Here is a 20,620-nt window from a genome sequence, read left to right as displayed (position 1 = left end):
GAAAATACTTTAGTCCCAATCACCTAAAGTCCACTACTAAAGCTCGAAACATAGTTACCGATCAAATGAGAAAATTATCGATTACCTGTTTTTTTGACGTAGCAAAAAAAATCATCTGATTTTGAAAAAGGGTTATTCATAATACACATTTTTTTAAGCATATTTTTGACACTTTCAATTTTCTTATGTATCAAGTATGAACATTTTTTTTAAAATGTTAATGATTTTCATGTGGATTTTGAAAAGTGTTGATGCAACATCAACCACTTCTTTTTAGAGGACTTATTTTTGACACTTTTCTAATGTATTAAGTGTGGATAATTTCTTTAAAATGTTTATTTTTTAACCATTCTTTAAGTTGTCTTATTATTTTTCTTGTTTTTTATCCTAAGATGTTTGTTTTTTAAGGGTTTTCCAAACATATGCTTTGTATTTTTCTTTGCAATGTTTTTTTTTTTTTTAATAATGAAAATTTTAATTTTTTTTTGCAAAATTAAAAAAATAATAAAACAATAATATTTTGAGGTTAATTTTTTTTTATAAAGTTATATGTCATTAATTAATACTTCAATACATAAAAAATAATTGTCATTAAAAAATAAAAATTTTAAACACTCGATAAAAAAACACAGATTTTGCATATAGATATAATTAAAAAAATACATATTTCATGACATTTTCGCTAAAAATGACATGTTAAATAAAATATTTTTATCAAAAAATTGAATAAAAATAGTTGAAAAAATAACAAATTTTATGAATTCTATATTCAAAGATGATGAGGTTTTAATTTTTATTTTTTCAAATAAAATGATTTAGATAAAATTTTAAAACAAAAAACGTTAAAAAATAAAGCATACCATTTATATAAAAAAAAAAAATTCCTTGAGATTAAAAATTAAAAACATAAAAATAAAAAATACAACTAAATTAAAAAAAAAAAGATTGAAAAAGAAAAACATAATTGTTTGTGAAATAATAAAATAAAAAAATAACAAAAAATATTAAAAAACACACACACATATATTATAAAAAAATTAAAATTAAAAAATATAAATTACACTATTTTTTTTTTAAATTTCGGCTCTCCGCTGATCCTCAGCCGAGTAGACGCCTCGGGGGTTAATTCCCGGAGCCGGCCTGTAGGCCCCTCCACTAGTTGTGAGGCGAGCCTCAGTCCCCTGCCCAATCGGGGGTCGATTCCTCGACCGAGCGGGGCCTGAGGGTTGCCTCACAGCGGACGGAGAGGACCTGCTCTGTTGACCGTGAGGCGGGCCTCAAGTCCCCACCCAACGGGGGGTCGATTCCCATAATCGATCCCTAACATCGACCCCCGGCCTGGCTGAGTCTTGAGGGTCGCCTCATGGCCAATGGAGCTGGGCCTGCAGGCCCTTTCGCTGACTGTGAGGCGACCCTCGGGCCTCCGCTTGGCTAAGGGTTGGCATAGAGACGTAAATTTAAAAAAAATAATTAAAAACTAATAATTTAATAAATGCTTTTTTAATTATTATTTTTTTTAATTCTTGTTTTTATATAATATATATATTTTAACTTTGATTTTTTTTTCAATAATTTTTTTTTAATGTTTTTCTCTTTTAAATAATTTTTGTTATTTTTCTTAATGTTTTATTTTATTATTTAAAATAAATTATGTTTTTATTTATATATATATATATATATATATATAATTTGGTTGTATTTTTTAATCCTAAGGAATTTGGTTTTATTTTTTAATTTTTTTCAATTGTTTTTTTAAATGGTATGTTTTAATTATTTTAACATTTTTTTCGTTAATTTTACTTAAAATTTTACCTGAATCATTTTATTTGGAAAAAAACATCAAATGTTATCATCTTGGAAAACAAAATTCATAAAAATTTCATAAAAAAATGTTATTTTTCCAACTTTTTTTTATTCAATTTTTTTGATAAAAATATTTTATTTAACATGTCATTTTTAGTGAAAATGTCATGAAATACGTATTTTTTTAATTATATCTATATGCAAAATGTGTATTTTTTATTGAATGTTTAAAATTATTATTTTTTTAGTGACATCTATTTTTTGTGTATTGAAGTATTAATTAATGATATATAAATTTATAAAGAGCCTAACGTCAAAATATTAATGTTATTATTATTTTTAAACTTTGAAAAAAAAAAGTTTCATTATAAAAAAAACATTGCAAAGAAAAACACAAAACACATGTTTGAAAAAGCCTCAAAAAGACAAATATCTTAGGATGAAAAACAAGAAAAAGAATAATATATATATATATATATCTTTGTCCTAATGATGAGCCATAATAAGTGATTCAAACGCTAAGACTTTGTGATATCTATGGAAGATATTTTGTATATATTTTTTATGTTTTAATATATTTATTTATTATTATTATTTTTTTAATTTTTGTTTTTGTTTTACTTTTAACTTTTCAATTTTTGTTTTGTTTTGTGTTTTTCATTTTTATTTATTTATCTATTATGTTGTTTTTTTTTGTTTTTTCTTGCAGGATCCGTGTCAATCCTCGACTAGCAACCCGACTCCATTATGTGTCAATTGGATAGTTGATTTTAAAGTTTTCATTATATTGGATCAAGTCTACTCCTACAATGTGTCAATTTCATGTTTGATTTTTAAGATTTCATTGTAATAGGTTGAGTTCGCGTACGCTGCATGCCAATTTGATGGTTGATTTTTAAATTTTCGTTGCAATGCGTCAAGTTGTTTTATACTAAGATTTTAAAATAGCTATACTTTTAGTATTTAAAAAAGAAATTATTCTTGGTATAATGACTCTTTCATTTAGGTATTCATTTTTAAAGTTTTTTTAAGTCATATAATTTTTTCATAATGCCATGGTTGAAATATATTGAAAACATAAGGTTTTTTGTAGTCGTGATATTTGGTTTTAATTCCATGGTTGAAGATTTGTCAAAATTTTAAGGTTTTTCTAAGTCACGATATTTTATCTTTAATGCTATGGTTGAAAATAGTTATAAGTATTTTATCTTTAACGTCATGGCTAAAAATTGTTGGAATTTTAAGGCTTTTCAGAGACATGATATTTTATCTTTAATGTCATTCCTGAAAATTGTTAGAATTTTAAGGTTTTTCAGAGTCATAATATTTTATCTTTAATGCCATTGCTGCTGATGATGATAATTAACGTCCACTAAGACTGATATGGTCTATCGGACCTTAAGAAAGAAGTTGTTAATTGAGATTATTTAAAATTTTATTTTTGTGATAAAAAAAGAGGGAAAGAAGCGTTCTGAGGTCACTATAATTTTTTTGTCTGAACAAGTCGAGGGGGTTAGTCATGGAGAAAATGTTGAAAATTTATCCCGAAAATAAAGACATTAATCTAGCATCAACACTTTTAGTTTTCAGGGTGTTTTTTGCACCAAAAAAATTAGCTTTTACTGTCATTTTTAAAAAATGTTGAAAATTTACCCTGAAAAAAAAAAAAAAAAAAAAAAAAAAAAAAAAGTGGTGATGCAAAATCAACACTTTTCATTTTCAAGCTATTTTTTCATGTTTTTTTGCTAGAATTCTTGTTTTGAGGTAATAGTTCTTGTTTGATCGGTAACTTTGTTTCAAACTAATTAAAGAAAAAAAACCCTATTATTGTTAATAGATCTAGGGTTAGGGGATTAAGAGTACTTGGGATAGTGGCTAGTTAAGGGTTAATGGGATACATTAGTTGATAAGCCTTAAGTAAGGTAGTGGGTCTACAACTAAGGGATATGCTAGCATATCTGTTAGTGGTCATGAGTTAAGGGCTATGAGCTATGGTGCTAAAGGTTCGTGTGCTAGGGGTCAATTCCATAGTAGGGCCATGTGTTACTAATAGCTCAAGTGTTAAGGTATTATGGTCTAGTTATGGGAAATTTTGGTTAGGGATTGGATATGATTAATGAGTTAATGGTCACTGGGATAATTGTTATGGTGTTATGGGTTGGTTACTTGCATGTGTTAGGTGTAAGATTGGAGCATGAATTAGATGCATAGGTTAGGTGTGTGTGGGGTGGTTGGGGGATGGTTTGCTACATAGGTTAGGTCTATATGTGTATGTGTGTGTTGGGTGCAAGGGTTATGTGACTGGGTTTAATGTGTGCATTGGGTTAAGTTTGGGGATTAGATAAACGTATTAGGTGACTTGCATTAGTGACTTAAGTGGTTTATGTGTTCATTGATGTCTTAACTATCCACAATTCCTTAGACTTTGGTAACCCCCTAAATTTTAAACAAAAATACATCATTGAAATCTATTCTTCCTTAGATTTGCGCCTTTAATTCATTTTGATCATTTGGAAGAGTGTGAATTTATTAATGTCTTTATCAATTGATGATATTTTTGAATTGAGATGTGCTTAACCCTTATACCGTCCAATGCAATATTGCAAAGATTTGCATCAAGTTGCATGATTAGCTTTGTCTATTCCTCAATTTTTTCCACTTTTCACATTTCGAATATTACATTGATTATTTTATAATTGTCATGTCTTACTAATTGTAGTTTATTGATCCTTTGTTCTAATTTTCTTGATTTTCATAATGCAAGATACCTACACAACAATGCCATAAGAATGGTGAGGGATAAATAATCTCATCACCTTGAACCAATAAGAAGATGACAAATCGGTGAGTGGCAAGTTGTGAAACAAGCACATCGCAGAAAGAGTAATTTTACTCATTGATGAAACAAGTGGAATAATAATCATTGATTTGGATATGTGCAAATTGAGGTGAGATGGTTTGGAAAGGAGATCTAAGTAAAATAATGTGAATATTATTTCATGATCACATCAAGCTCTGTTTGACAGTGTAATACGAAATAATAATGATTCACAAGTTTGCATGCCAAGGTTGATTGATTTTAGTAATGATGATATAAGTGGAATAATAATCATTGATGGGGATGTGTTCATATTGAGGTGAGGCTGTCTGGAAAGGAGATGTAATTAAAAGAATGTGAATATTATTTCATGATCACATCAAGCTCTGTTTAACAATGTAATAAGGCATATTAATTATTCGCAAGTTTGCATGCCAAGGTTGACTAATTTTAGTAATCATAGAAGCACATAAAGTTGTGTATTCTCATGTGAAGGGAGGTAGCAACATCATTATACAAGTGTTGTATTAGACATTTTAACATGGGTATTTTTTTAAATCTAATTGCATAACATCCATGGAAAGCTTTAGGGGCTAAATTTCACAATTTATTAGTAATTTTTTTCCCAAAACACACACACACACACACACCTTATGGATCCTATATCCCAAAGGTGGGGTATTTACATATGAACACAACATGATTAAATGGTGACCTGAATTGGTGGTGGAAGATGATATGGAATTCGAAATGTCTTGTTAAAGCTAAGGTCTTTATGTGGTGCATTCTAAAAATTAAAGTTCCAGTGTGGGAAACATACATAAGCATAAAAATATAGGCCTTGAATGGTGCTTTTTGTGTAAAATGAACAAGGAATCAATGGTCCATCGCTTCATAAACTTTCCTTTCACCAAAATTTTTTGGAGTTCCTGTCAATCAACTTTAGATTTGATTTTCAACTAGCAAGGAGAGAGTGTGGAGGTTACATGGAGGGCCTAGTATCAATGCCCCCCTTGTTAGCCCTACATGGCTCTCCCCTAATCGTTTTCTATGGATTTTGGCATGCCCGTAATAAGCCCATATTTTAAGAAAATCTCTCTAGCCATACAAAGTGGGTGTTGAAGGAATCTCTATCTTATCTCATTTCCCACAAAATAAAGACACTCATGCCCCTAGATGAATCTTCACAGAACAATCAAACCCAAAAAAACCTTGGGATTTCTTTGATGGAGCCTTGCAAGATAATAAATGTGGAGGCATAGTTAATTTTCATATTTCATCAACACATTTTTTCCACATAGAAAAGGGGTTGGAAAGGGGTACAAATAATGAACTATTGGCTTGCAAATATATGTTATGCTTTTCAAGAGAAAAGGTTTGTGAAAGATTATAGGTATATGGGGATTCTCTCTTAGTTATAAATTGAATGAAAGAAGCTCGACAGTGCCACAAAATTCTCCTTACACCAATTCTAGAGGATATTATTTGGTTAAAACATGCTTTCATAGTATCCCATACATTCATATTTATAGGGAATGAAACATCATGAAAAATCTACTATCTAAAGTAGGCTTGGAATTGGCTCAAGGGAAGTGGATGATAGTGGAAACAATGGAAAATGAACACTATGAGTAATACCATAGAATTTTTATAGAACACATAATTCCTACAACATTTCGATGACAAAATATCTACAACTTCCTTTATTCAATCTCACAAAGCTTTATCTACCGTGTATTTATTGGTAAAATATGTTGAAACTGTCTCTGTTTTTTTTGTATTAGCAATGATCGAACAACTATCAATATGTTTTTTTGCAAAGGCTATTTTTTTTCCTCACTCTATGCCGAGTTACAATTTTTTTTCTATGTATTGAAACTATCGTAATGATCTTTAGTGATTGTAGTGTTGTTTTAATCAATCCTAATTGACCAAGACTGCAACCATTTAATTTTCAACCTAGGGTAGGTCTTGTTGTTTCAATGGAGTTTGCACTATTTGTGTCGATACACTACAACCAAAAATGAAGATAGAAACATTAAAGAATGCCGCTGAATCAATTGCATAAATTAAAACACTATACACAAATGAAATCACACTTCACGATTACCAAAGCAAGGGCGTGCCACACACTAAACTAATAACTATACCAACTAGTCAACTACCATACTGCTTAATAAAATTAGTGTAACAACATAACATAATTTTGGAACTGCAGTAGATATACGCAGAAGATAATTTTGTATATGCAAAAGATAATTTGGTATCATTTTACTAATGAAATAAGATTATGCTTTTTCTCCCCATATATATATATATATATATATATATATATATATATATATATATATATATTCAAATTTCTATGGATTTTAGCCAAACGTCTTATATTTGGCATTTTAAGAATTAATAATATTATGCAAGATTTCAACAATGTAAGACATTGTTGATGCCTCGAAAATCACTACAACAACAATGGGGGATAACCACCCGGTCTGGACCTTAAAGCAACTCCTTTTCCGTTTACATTAGTGGCTCCAACCGGTTTAACTAGGTCCAGTTACCTTCCCTCTATCGCTATTGGTTTATGATGTATCTTTAACTACCAATAGACAGGGATATCATATCACTTCTTCTTGCTGATCAGGCAAGAAAATGACCCTTTAACTGATTTGGGTTCAGCCAAGCCACAACTAAAATTTTGCCTCTTTTGAGAAGAGGACTTAAAAGAATGTAGAAATTAATCTAAATGCAAGCTTATTCTATAATGCAAGCAAAATAAACTAATTTTAATTCTATCTCAATTAGTCAGATATAGATCTAATCCAACCAAGAGCAAGATATTTAAAGTATTGGGATTTAAATATGTCTTGTTTATAATAAATATCAAAATAATGGAGTAGTTCAATTAAATGACATTACGGATACCAAAACACATCCTATTGAGACCTATTAACTGAAATAATCAATCAACAACACTCAGGAAGAAATTCACAAAAAATGTTATTGATTGTCAAATTAGTAAATCCAATAATTAAACAATAATATGTAGAAATAGTTCACAACACATTACCATTCAGTAAATCAGTTCCATAAGACAGATTTCTGAGTAAAAGTTACTAAGAAATCAGAATTTAATCCATAAGAACAGAGATACATAATAACAACATTGAGACAAATTACCCATATTGACAAAAATGCACAAACATGAATAAAATGACACATTCCTGTTACCATAAAAATGAAACTTATATTTGAAACAGTAGTATTAAAAATACCAATTTTATTGCATCCATTTCTCTATCCTTGGTCTCCAACAGTCCTTTACATTGCTTGAACTTCTGCCTTCAAAACTAGAGCAACAATAGTGCAAACTCTGTCCTTCATACATAATTCAAGATACAAAGGAAAAATCCTCAATAATCCCCAGATATGAGATTTTCTCTCCTTCCTTTTACAACTCTAAATTCCTATTATAGAAGTGTTTTTAGAAGTCTAAAATTGCAGAGGAGAGTAACCCTTTATTACATTATGCAATCTATTATTTATAATATTTCCAAAAGTATTTTGAGAGGAGAGTATGTTGAAGAAAAAATCTGCCTAATCCAATTTTATTTGCTCAAAAATTCCAGTCTTTAATCGCTGGAGCATTATCATTGATTAAGATCCTTTTCTCCATATCTCTTCTACTGTTTTTCTGTAAAAAAAAATAAAAAATTAATTAAGATGCAACAATAAAATCAAAATATCATTTCTGGCATTAAAACAAATCCAATCAAATGCAATTAATTAAATAATTGAAAATAAAATATAAGCTTTCTATTGATCCCTAAGATGATTTAATTAGCTAAGGATATTATTGACGAATGGATTTGCATTGAGAAGAGGCTTGGACAAATGAAAATGCAGAAAATAAAACTCAAAAAATTGATTTTGTTTTAGAAATTCGTAGCTTGATCTTCTGCTTAATTTTTGACCCAATAAATGACCAAATCTGTTAGTGAAACCTCCTCAGAAATATTTTCATTGATTTTATCTTTCCAATGAGCCGTCCTGGACCTCATTTGGCCAAGTAAAACTCAATCTATGAGCTTCCAAAGTAGGTGAGTTAATTCTGGAATTTCTGTGATTGGACTAAAAAAAATCAAAATTTTAATTAAAAATTTAATCTTAAATTAGAATTCTATTTAACTAATAATTAAGTCTAATTTAATTGTTAATCATAAATTAAATTAATTATTTAATAAACTATTATTAATTAATGTTAATCTAACTAATTAACATAATTAACTATTTATAAACTAATTAATACTAATTTAAACAATAATGAAATTTCAATTTAATTAAATTAATTATATGTTACATTAATTTAATTAATATTTAAAATTAATTATTTAAATATTAATATTTATTTTAATAATAAAACTAACCTACACTACCTATTAACTTTTCACTCATTCATATGAGTGAGGAAACTTAAAACATCAAGCCTATAATAAAACTTGGTTTTATGTCTTATGCCCCTTTGCCCTTTGGTTTAATCGGCGATCGGGGTTTTAAGAAATGTGTGCATTCAAAAAGTCTCGATGTAATCAAAATTCCTGATGCGATCGGAAGAATTTTTATTATATTCATATTTTATGTATTAAATTTTATTTTAATTAAATTAATTATATATTAATTAATTTAAAATTTAACATTAAATATCAATTTTAATTTTGTATTGTTTTATTTTAATGAGGTTTATTTAAATTATGAAACTTTCTAAACTACAATCACTTTGAAAATAAAATAAAAAAAAATAAACTACAGCCACTTTGACATTATGATTTTTTGAGATTAGTAATTTATTTGAAATATTGGAGTAAATTACTAAAATCCCGTTGCTTCATGATTTGGCTGTATAAGTAAAAAATGAAAAAAATGTTAGTAAGAATTAACTAGGTGTTAATATTTAAAATAAATGCATTATTGAACTAATTTATTTACAAAATGCAATATTGTACATTTTATGCATTTTTAACCCAGGCTAGATAAATGATGAGACTTCAAAGGAGTACCATTTTCAAACCAGTTGACCAAATGAGGCGAAACAAATGTCAATGGGAAGCTTATAAAAAATCGATTCTAACAAAGAAATCAAAACAAGAATCCAAAGAAAATGAAAAATTAACAAAAGCGTAGGGTAATCAACTAAATAAAAATCCTAAAAGGCGTTTAGCCAAAATTTTATAGAAAGGGTCCCCATTTTTGACTTGTTCACCTCAAATAATGGGGGGGCTGTGTTTTTACCACAATAGACATGTATGAATCCTTAAAATTTTCTTAGTAACATCATGGAGACATAGCTTATGAAATTGTGTCAACCATTGATTGCTTTTAGTGCTTGAATCAGAATGGAAAACATCGTTAGATGGGCATATGAAAGGTGATATGAAAGAAAAAACATGATCTTGAACACATGAGTATGATCTATAACCTCATCTAACATCATTAGACTGATTCCTTATCACGAAAAAATAAAGTTTCAAAGTGAGAAAATGGTTTTAATAATGACATTTGCTAAGTGTATTTGACATTTGAAGGGGAACTTTAACATTGAAATTTAGTTTATTGTATGATGACGTTAGTAACATCAATAATACATGTTGTGTTCTTCCTTGTGATATTCTTGGTCGTTTTGGAACTATGCCATGGTATTTGTAACCTTCTTTTAGTCTCAAGCTAGCTCTTGAGCTAGAGGGGGTGCAACAAGTTGCTTACTATCACTAAGCAATAGACTATAAATTTAAGTTGACAATCCTAGATTTGAAAGAAAATGATAAAAGGGTTTGAGGTGAGATGACATGAAACTAGGATTAAAGACCACAAGCCTCTCAGACTTAAGGCCCTTCCATTGGGCACAAGGTCTCATCTAACATAACAATATAATAGATGATAATGGAAGGTGGAAGAATGGAAAAGAACATAAAATATCAAATTTAATGGTGAGTAAGGAAGTCATCATTAATATAAGATGAATAAGGATGGCTTTCTATGCATAAAATAATGAATCTGACATCAAGTGCAAGGGATGAGCACAACATAGGAATTTGGCTTGCTAACACTTAATGAATTTCATAATCAGCATCTCTCTCTCTCTCTCTCTAGGGTTGAGCACAACAGAGGAATTTAGATTGTTAACACTTAATAAATTCATAATCACTCCCTCTCCCTCTCTCTCTCAAAGTAAACTTGAATCCTTTAGCTATGCTCTATATATCATATAAATATTTCATACAACTTAGAAATTGCAAAGAAATTTGAAACTCCAAGTGTCTTTGTAAATCCTTGCATATATAAGGACCTTGGGCTTAAAGTTTCAATAATTACGTTAATCATGGAAATGTAAAGAGATGATAAATGAGAAGATTGACATAGTAAAAAGAGAGAAAATAATGATTTCCCATAATAAGGCCATCTTTCAAGAAAATTTATCTACCCTAAATAGGGTGGTCATTGAATGACTCTTTATCTTATCTCACTTCCCACAAAATAAAGACACTCATGCCCCTAGATGCATCATCGTAGAATAAACAAACCCAAGAAAACCTTAGGATTTCTTTGATGGAGCCTTGTAGGATAATAGATGTGGAGGTGAATTTGTTTTGAATCTTTCATCAACGCATTTTTTCCATGTAACAATGGGTCGGAAAGAGGTACAATTAATCTAAATGAATTATAGGCTTGCAAATCTATGCTTTAATTTGCATGAGAAAAAGTTTGTGAAAGATTATAGGTATATGGGGATTCTCTCTTAATTATAAATTAGATGAAATAATCTCATCAATGTTGCAACATTCTCCTTACACCAATCTAAAGGATATTATTTGATTAAAACATGCTTTTTATAGTTTCCCATACATTCATATTTATAGGGAATGAAACACTACAACATATGTACTTTCTAAAGCAGGCTTGGAACTGGCTCAAGGGCAATGGATGATAGTGAAACAATGGAAAATGAACACTATGAGTACTACCATAGACCTTTTATAGAACACATAAATCCTACAACAATTTGATGAAAAAACCTCTACAACTTCCTTTATTCCATCCAACAAAGCTTTATGTACTGTGTATTTATCAACAAAATGTATTGAAACTATCTCTAGTTTTTTGTATTAGCAATGATCAAACAACTTCCAGTATGTCTTTTTTTGTAAAGACTTCTTTTTCTTCTCACTTTATGTTGAGCGAAAACATTTTTCTATGTATTGAAACTATCTCTACGATCTTCAGTAATCTCTCAGAATACACACTGCAATGTGTATATGCAAAAGGTAATTTTGAATCATTCTACTAATGAAATAAAATTATATTGTTCTCATTTCCAAGGGATATATATATATATATATATATATATATATATATATATATATATATATATATATATATTCTAAGAATTTTAGCTAAACATCTTATAGTTGGCATTTTAAGAATTAATAAAATTAAGCAAGATTTCAACAATGTAAGAAATGTACAAATCTTAAAACTTCTTAGTAACATCATGGAGATGTAGCTTACAAAATTGTGTCCATCATTGAATATTTTTAGTGCTTGAATATCAATGGAAAGCATGGTGAGATAGGCATATGAAGGGTGATATGAAAGAAAAGCATGGTATTTCACACATGAATATGATCTATATAATCATCTAATATCATTGGACTCATTCCTTATCGCGAAAAAAGCAAGTTTCAAACTATATATATATTCTAAGAATTTTAGCTAAACATCTTATAGTTGGCATTTTAAGAATTAATAAAATTAAGCAAGATTTCAACAATGTAAGAAATGTACAAATCTTAAAACTTCTTAGTAACATCATGGAGATGTAGCTTACAAAATTGTGTCCATCATTGAATATTTTTAGTGCTTGAATATCAATGGAAAGCATGGTGAGATAGGCATATGAAGGGTGATATGAAAGAAAAGCATGGTATTTCACACATGAATATGATCTATATAATCATCTAATATCATTGGACTCATTCCTTATCGCGAAAAAAGCAAGTTTCAAAGTATATATGTATTCTAAGAATTTTAGCTAAACATCTTATAGTTGGCATTTTAAGAATTAATAAAATTAAGCAAGATTTCAACAATGTAAGAAATGTACAAATCTTAAAACTTCTTAGTAACATCATGGAGATGTAGCTTACAAAATTGTGTCCATCATTGAATATTTTTAGTGCTTGAATATCAATGGAAAGCATGGTGAGATAGGCATATGAAAGGTGATATGAAAGAAAAGCATGGTATTTCACACATGAATATGATCTATATAATCATCTAATATCATTGGACTCATTCCTTATCGCAAAAAAAGCAAGTTTCAAAGTATATATATATTCTAAGAATTTTAGCTAAACATCTTATAGTTGGCATTTTAAGAATTAATAAAATTAAGCAAGATTTCAACAATGTAAGAAATGTACAAATCTTAAAACTTCTTAGTAACATCATGGAGATGTAGCTTACAAAATTGTGTCCATCATTGAATATTTTTAGTGCTTGAATATCAATGGAAAGCATGGTGAGATGGGCATATGAAGGGTGATATGAAAGAAAAGCATGGTATTTCACACATGAATATGATCTATATAATCATCTAATATCATTGGACTCATTCCTTATCGCGAAAAAAGCAAGTTTCAAAGTATATATATATTCTAAGAATTTTAGCTAAACATCTTATAGTTGGCATTTTAAGAATTAATAAAATTAAGCAAGATTTCAACAATGTAAGAAATGTACAAATCTTAAAACTTCTTAGTAACATCATGGAGATGTAGCTTACAAAATTGTGTCCATCATTGAATATTTTTAGTGCTTGAATATCAATGGAAAGCATGGTGAGATAGGCATATGAAGGGTGATATGAAAGAAAAGCATGGTATTTCACACATGAATATGATCTATATAATCATCTAATATCATTGGACTCATTCCTTATCGCGAAAAAAACAAGTTTCAAAGTGAGAAAATGGTTTTAACAATTATTTTCGCTAAGTGCATTTGGAATTTGAAGGGGAACTTACCATTAACATTTAGTTTATTGTGAGATGACTTTAGTAACGTCAATAATATAGGTTGTGTTCTTCCTTGTGATATTCTTCGTCGTTTGGGAACCATGCCAAGGCATTTGTAACCTTCTTTTGGCATCAAACTAGCTCTTTGGCCAGAGGGGAAGGCTCAACTATTGATAACAACTGGTTGCTTACTATCACTAAGCAACAACCTATAAATTTAAGCTTGCATTTATAGATTTGAAAGAAAATGATAAAATGGTTTGGGGTGAGATGACATGAGACTAAGATTGAAGACTACAAACCTCTTAGATCATAGGCCCATCCAATGAGCACATAGTCTCATCTAACAAAGCACAACAAATAATAATGGAAGGTGGAAGAATGTAGAAGAATATAAGATCTAAAATTTAACAGTGAGTAAGGAAGTCATTGTTAATCTGAGATGAAGAAGGATGGTTTTTTAAGATTGAGTTAATGAATTCAACATCAAGGGAAAGGGTTGATCACAATAGAGGAATTTAGCTTGCTAACACTTTATAATTTTCACAATCAACGCTTATATATATATATCCAAGGGCATAGAAAAGAGAAGAAAATAACTAGCCGTTCAATTGTTTTATAATATTATTTTTCCTCCTGAGTCAAATATAGCCGTTTTCCCCCTAACATTCAGGTTGACCTATTTTCTTATTTAACCTTCATCTAAGATCTGTCTCTTCAATTTTGTCCTGAAGATGAACCACACTGGCTGGTTCGAAATGCGTCGACCAAATATTCTCTATGTGATTTTCTCCGAAAATTTTCATGAATTAAGAAAATAACTTTGAATCCTCTAGCGATGCTCTGTAGGATGTTTTGTATATCATATAAATATTTCATACAACTCATAAATTACAAAGAAATCTGAAAACTCCAAGTGTCTTTGTAAATATTTTCATTTATAAGGACCCTGGGCTTAATTTGCAATGATTATGTTAGGTCCCTATAATACTAGTGTATCCCCCTTATTGTTATTTTTATGCCCATGTAGCCTCCATATTGTTATTGTTCTGCCCCATCTAAGCCCAATATTGTTATGTTGTGCACTTACATTATTATTGTTATGTAAACTTTGATTATATTGTGACCCCTTAGACTCCTATATATACAATGAGGTCTTGTCACTAGTATCATCCAAGAATTGTTAATTTATGTAATGTAAAGGAGGTTTCCTCCTCAAAGAGGATACTTTTTAAGTCATTGATCTATATTTTTGTGAGCTGGTTGCATAACATTTGGTATCATAGCTTTGGATTCTAAGGTTTCATTGCTTCAAACAGGTCATCGTGGCATTTTCGCTATAACTTTGTTTCTACGAAGCTTTAGAAGATGAAATTTCAACCATGTGGAGCCGAAATCTTGGTGAGCTACATATAAGAATTTTATATCTTGGTTCGCTATATTTTATGAGATATAGTTCGAAGAAATTACAGTTTTTTCATGATCTAGAATTCGGTCTCAAACAAGTGATCGAGGGAAAATCATCATAACTTTCACTTCAAGCATTAGATTGGAATTTCGTAAAAAGCGAGAGAAAGATAACGAAGTTTAGTTTCATGTGTATCAATTTAAGGGTCGAATCATGAAATAGTGACATGTGACATTGCATACAAGTTTGCTCTACTAAACCATTCCACAATTAGGTCATTTTCAGAGATTTGACATAACATTCTTGAAGAATCCAATTGTGGTATGACTTGTGACATGGAAAGAAGACTCATAGGGCTACCACAAGAAAGAATTTCAGACCTTGGAGATCCGAAATTACAGATTCAAAGTCGTTTAAATATCTATCTCCTAAAAGCAAGAAAAAAGTGTGTATTTTATTTTTTAAATTGCATCACTTTTGTTTGGAAAATCAGTTTGAAGTGATTTAAAGGGCATAGTGAAGCATAGATATCATTGTTTGACTCCAAAATGCCTCAAAGAAAAAATAGACACACCTAGTAAGCAACCAAAAATCTCTTCTATGACGCATGAAGAAGAGGAAGAAGTGCAACATGATATATCAAATTTACAAGACCAAGTGCAACGAATTTCGCTCTCACAAAAAGTAACAAAAATGAATTGGAAGCCATGATGAATGTTAAGATAGATGGTATAAAAAAGGACATGGGATTTTTGAATGATGGTTTAAAAGCAGACATGGAATCAATGATCAATGTCAAGATATAGGGGTTGAAGGAAGGTTTGGCAAAGTTGCTAGAAGAAAAGCTTCCCAATGGTGACAAGGTAATCCATGAAAATCATGATAAGGACAAAAAAAATATGAATTATGATTTTAGAGACTCTAATGCGGGGTTTAAGAATCACCACATTCCAAATATAGGTATGAGGAATTTTGATGGCAAGGATCCGGTAACATGGATACTTCAAATGGAGCAATATTTTGATCTAAAAGATGTGCAACCCTCACAAAAGGTACATATTACATATTTATATTTAGAACCCAATCATTTTGTATGGTATAGATGGCTTTGTTTTTGTAAACCACTTGTCACCTGGTGATTTTTTATGGAGTAAATGATAGCACATTATGAAGATACAAAGAGAAACACCTTATTTATCCAATTGATAAATCTCAAACAAAAGGGTTCAATGGTGGAGAACATTGAAGACTTCCAAAAATTGAATATTAGGGTAATCGATATTTCAGAGGAGCATATGATTGATGTCTTCATAGGGACTTTAAAAGATAACATCCAACATGAGGTTCACCTTTGGGAACTTGATTCATTGGAGAAGGCATTCAGGGTGGCAAGAAAAGTTGAAAGCAAAATTATGGAAACAAGTAAGTCTACCACTCACAACTATAAAGATAGAAGTGTTGTTTCTCCTAGTCTTCCACAACCTACAAAGTTGACACCACAAAAATTGGAGGAAAAAAGAGCAAAAGGGATTTATTACAGTTGTGATAGAAAATACACTAAAGGTGATAAGTTTGCTTAGAAGAAATTATTCTACATATATTGTGAAGAGGACGAAGAAAAGGAACAAGAAACATCAAAAGAGGAGGATATACACAAAGAAACAACCGCATAGAAAGAATAAATGAACTTGACCATATCTTGTAATGCATTGGAAAGAATTAACACTCCTCAAACTCTCAAGATAGAAGGATATATCAAGAAGAAAAAGGTAATAATGTTGATTGATTCGGGTAGTACCCATAATTTTATTCATTATAAGATAACCAAGGAAGGTTGCAAACGAAGGAATTATAAATTGCTCTGGAAAGTGCCATAATATCAAGCTAACCATGGGGTAATATATATTGAATAGTCCAATGCTTTCCATTCCAATGGGTGGTGTTGATTTTGTACTAAGATTCCAATGGTTACAATCTTTGGGGACAATAGCTTTAATTTTCAAGAACTTTTCTTGATTTTTTTTTGGGAAGGAAAGGAAGTTGAGTTAAGGGGTATTGCAAGGAAACCAAGAAAGATAATAAGCTCTAATGGCATGAGAAAGCTTCTGAAGAAAGAATAACGAGGCATAATTGCACAACTATGCTCTCTAGGGGATCAAACATCGAAATCATCTATTTCTCTAGATCTCCAAAAAGCCTTGGATAACCATTCCAAGGTGTTTGAGACTCCCAAAGGTGTCTCACCTATTCGTGATCATGATCATGCAATTCACTTGATTCCAGGAAGTGTTCCTACAAACATCAGGCCTTACAAATATCCTTATGCCCAAAAGAGTGAAATTGAACATATGGTTGTAGAAATGTTAGAGGCTGGTATAATTCAACCTAGTCAAAGTTATTTATCTGCTCCAGTAGTATTGGTGCATAAGAAGGATGGATCATGGCGTATGTGTCCAGATTATAGGGAGCTCAAAAAGCTCACTATTAAAGATAAATTCCCCATTCATGTCATTGATGAATTGTTGGATGAATTAAATGGAGCAATTTACTTCACCAAACTAGATCTTCATTTAGGATATCATCAAATTATAATGAAGACTGAAGACATTCCAAAAACAACATTCAGAAATCATGGGGGTCATTATGAATTTTTGGTCATGCCTTTTGGCCTTTTCAAACCCTTCCTTAGAAAATTTGTGTTAGTATTTTTTGATGATAGACTAATCTACAACAAGTCTTGGAAGGAGCACGTTCAACATGTTGATAGGGTGCTCAAAATACTGGAGGAGAAACAATTATATGCAAAAACCTCCAAATGTTTCTTTCGAGTACATGAGGTGGAATATTTGGGTCATATTGTATCTCATGAGGATGTTAAGGTAGACCCTAACAAAACTAAAGCCATTAAGGAATGGAAAATACCCACAACCATAAAGAATATTTGAGGATTTCTCGAGTTGACAGGGTATTATGGCAAGTTTGTTAAGAATTATAGGAGAATAGCGGCACCTCTAACATCATTACTGAAGAAATATGCATTTTCTTGGACTCCATAAGCAACAAAGGCTTTTGAACATCTTAAAGAGGCAATGTGCCAAGCACCTGTCTTAGCTACACCAAACTTCATTTTTTTTTTATTGTGGAATGTGATGCTTTAGGAAATGGAATTGGTGCGGTTTTAATGCAAGAAGGAAGACCCATTACTTTTGAAAGTCATCCAATAAAAGGAAAGTATTTACACAAACCTATTTATAAGAAGGAAATGTTGGAAATACTACATGCACTAAAGCAATGGTGACCTCACCTAATGGGAAGACACTTCAATGTAAAAACAGATCATGATAGTCTTAAATAAATTTTGGAACAAAAGTTATCTTCAGAAGAGTAGCAAAAATGGGTGACAAAGAGGTTGGGTTATGACTTTGAAATCATCTACAAAAAAGGGAAGCGAAATGTTGTTGCAGATGCACTCTCAAGAAAGGATAACTGAAGCAAGGGATGAATGGAAGAATGGTGAAGAGGTGTGCTCATTCATTCAAAAGTTGCAGCAAGATCCTAATACATTTGATACATTTAGCTGAAAAAATGATTCATTATGGTACACATATCACTTATATATTTGTAATAATTCCCAACTAAAACAAAATATTCTTTTGGAATTGCACACTTCTCCCTTAGGAGGGCACTCAGGATTTTTAAAAACTTACCATAGGGTCAAGAAGGATTTTTTTTGGGATGGCCTTAAATTTGATATTTAGAAGTTTGTGGTAGAATGTTTGGTTTTCCAACAAAATAAAGTTGAGATAATTAAGACCCCGAGACTATTACAACCTTTATACATTCCAATTCGTCATTGGGAGGAGGTCTCAATGGATTTTATCAGAGGCCTACCCAAGTATGAAGGGAAGAGTGCCATCATGGTGGTAGTTGATAGAATTACCAAGTATGCACACTTTTGCACCTTATCTCATCCTTTTAAAGCCAATACAGTTGGTACTGTATTTATGGGAACAATTCAAGAGCTTCATGGAAATCCAAAGATTATAGTAAGTGAGAAAGATCCCATTTTCACTAGAAAGTTTTGGAGGAAATTATTTTCTTGTCCTGGTACTCAAATAGCTCATAGCTCATCTTATCGTCCTCAATATGATGGACAAACTGAGATAGTGAACAAATGTTTGGAAGGACCCCATTTATGGCACTTTATGGATATCATCCACCATCCATCACATCAACTTTAAGAGAAAATTCTAAGGTTCAAGCAATGGAAGAACACATCGAGCATCAACAACAAGTTCTCCAACTCTTAAAGGATAACCACACTCTGGCACAGAATCGAATGAAACAACATGAAAATCAACATCACAGTGAAAGAAGTGTTGATGTAGCTAATTGGGTATTTTTACGGATACAACCATACAAACAAATGTCTCTCAAGCAAGCTAAGAAGGATAATAAATTATCACCCAAGTACTACGATCCTTACAAGGTGTTGCAAGATATTGCTACTATGGCATACAAATTGGAGCTACCTGCATCTTCCCAAGTACACCTAGTTTTCCATGTTTCATGCTTAAAGAAGGTTATCGATGACGAGCTTCCAGTTCAAACAATGTTAACAGAACTTGACGAAGAATGAAAAATCATATTTGAGTCTGAAGAAATCATGGAAACAAGAACCCAACAGCTACATAATCGATCAATTTCAGAGTATCTGATTAAGTGGAAGAACTTACCCACTGAAGATTCCACATGGGAGGATGAGAATTTTATATAGAAGCATCCAGAACTACTCAAATATCGAGGACAACACTTTTATGAAGGAGAGGGGCATGTTAGGCCCCTATAGTACTAATGTATCCCCCTTATTGTTATTGTTGTGCCCATGTAGCCTCCATATTGTTATTGTTGTGCCCTATAGAAGCCCATTATTATTATGTTGTGCCCTTACATTATTATTGTTATGTAAGATCTGATTATATTGTGACCCCTTAGACTCCTATATATATAAAGGAGGTCTTTTCATTTGTATCATCCAAGAATTGTTCATTTATGTAATGTAATTAAAGTTTCCCCCTCAAAGATGATACTTTTTAAGTCGTTGATCTATCTTTTTGTGAGATGGTTGCATAAAAGATTACATTCATATGAAAATGAAAAAATGATAAATGAGAAACTTAACATAATAAAAAGAGAGAAAAGAAGGTTTTGAATATATATATATATATATATATATAAGCATAAAGTAACTCTTAATCCTTTAGCTATGCTTTGTATATCATATAAATATTTCATACAACTAAAAAAAATTGTAAAGAAATCTAAAAACTCCCATTGTCTTTGTAAATCCTTAGAATATATAAGGAATTTGGCCTAAGAGTTGCAAAAATTACATTCATAATGGAAATGAAAAAAAATGAAGAATGGAAAGCTTAACATTGTAAAAGACATAAAAACAAGGCTTTCAATATGAGAGGTGAATCCAATAGATACCTTGATAAAAAAATTACAAAAATG

Source organism: Pinus tabuliformis, chromosome X, assembly GCF_031772625.1.
Source record: "Pinus tabuliformis cultivar Carrire ecotype Pingquan chromosome X, CPIR1, whole genome shotgun sequence".
Classification (NCBI taxonomy): domain Eukaryota; kingdom Viridiplantae; phylum Streptophyta; class Pinopsida; order Pinales; family Pinaceae; genus Pinus; species Pinus tabuliformis.
The sequence above is the reverse complement of the archived record's forward strand: the minus strand, read 5'-3'. Positions refer to the sequence as shown.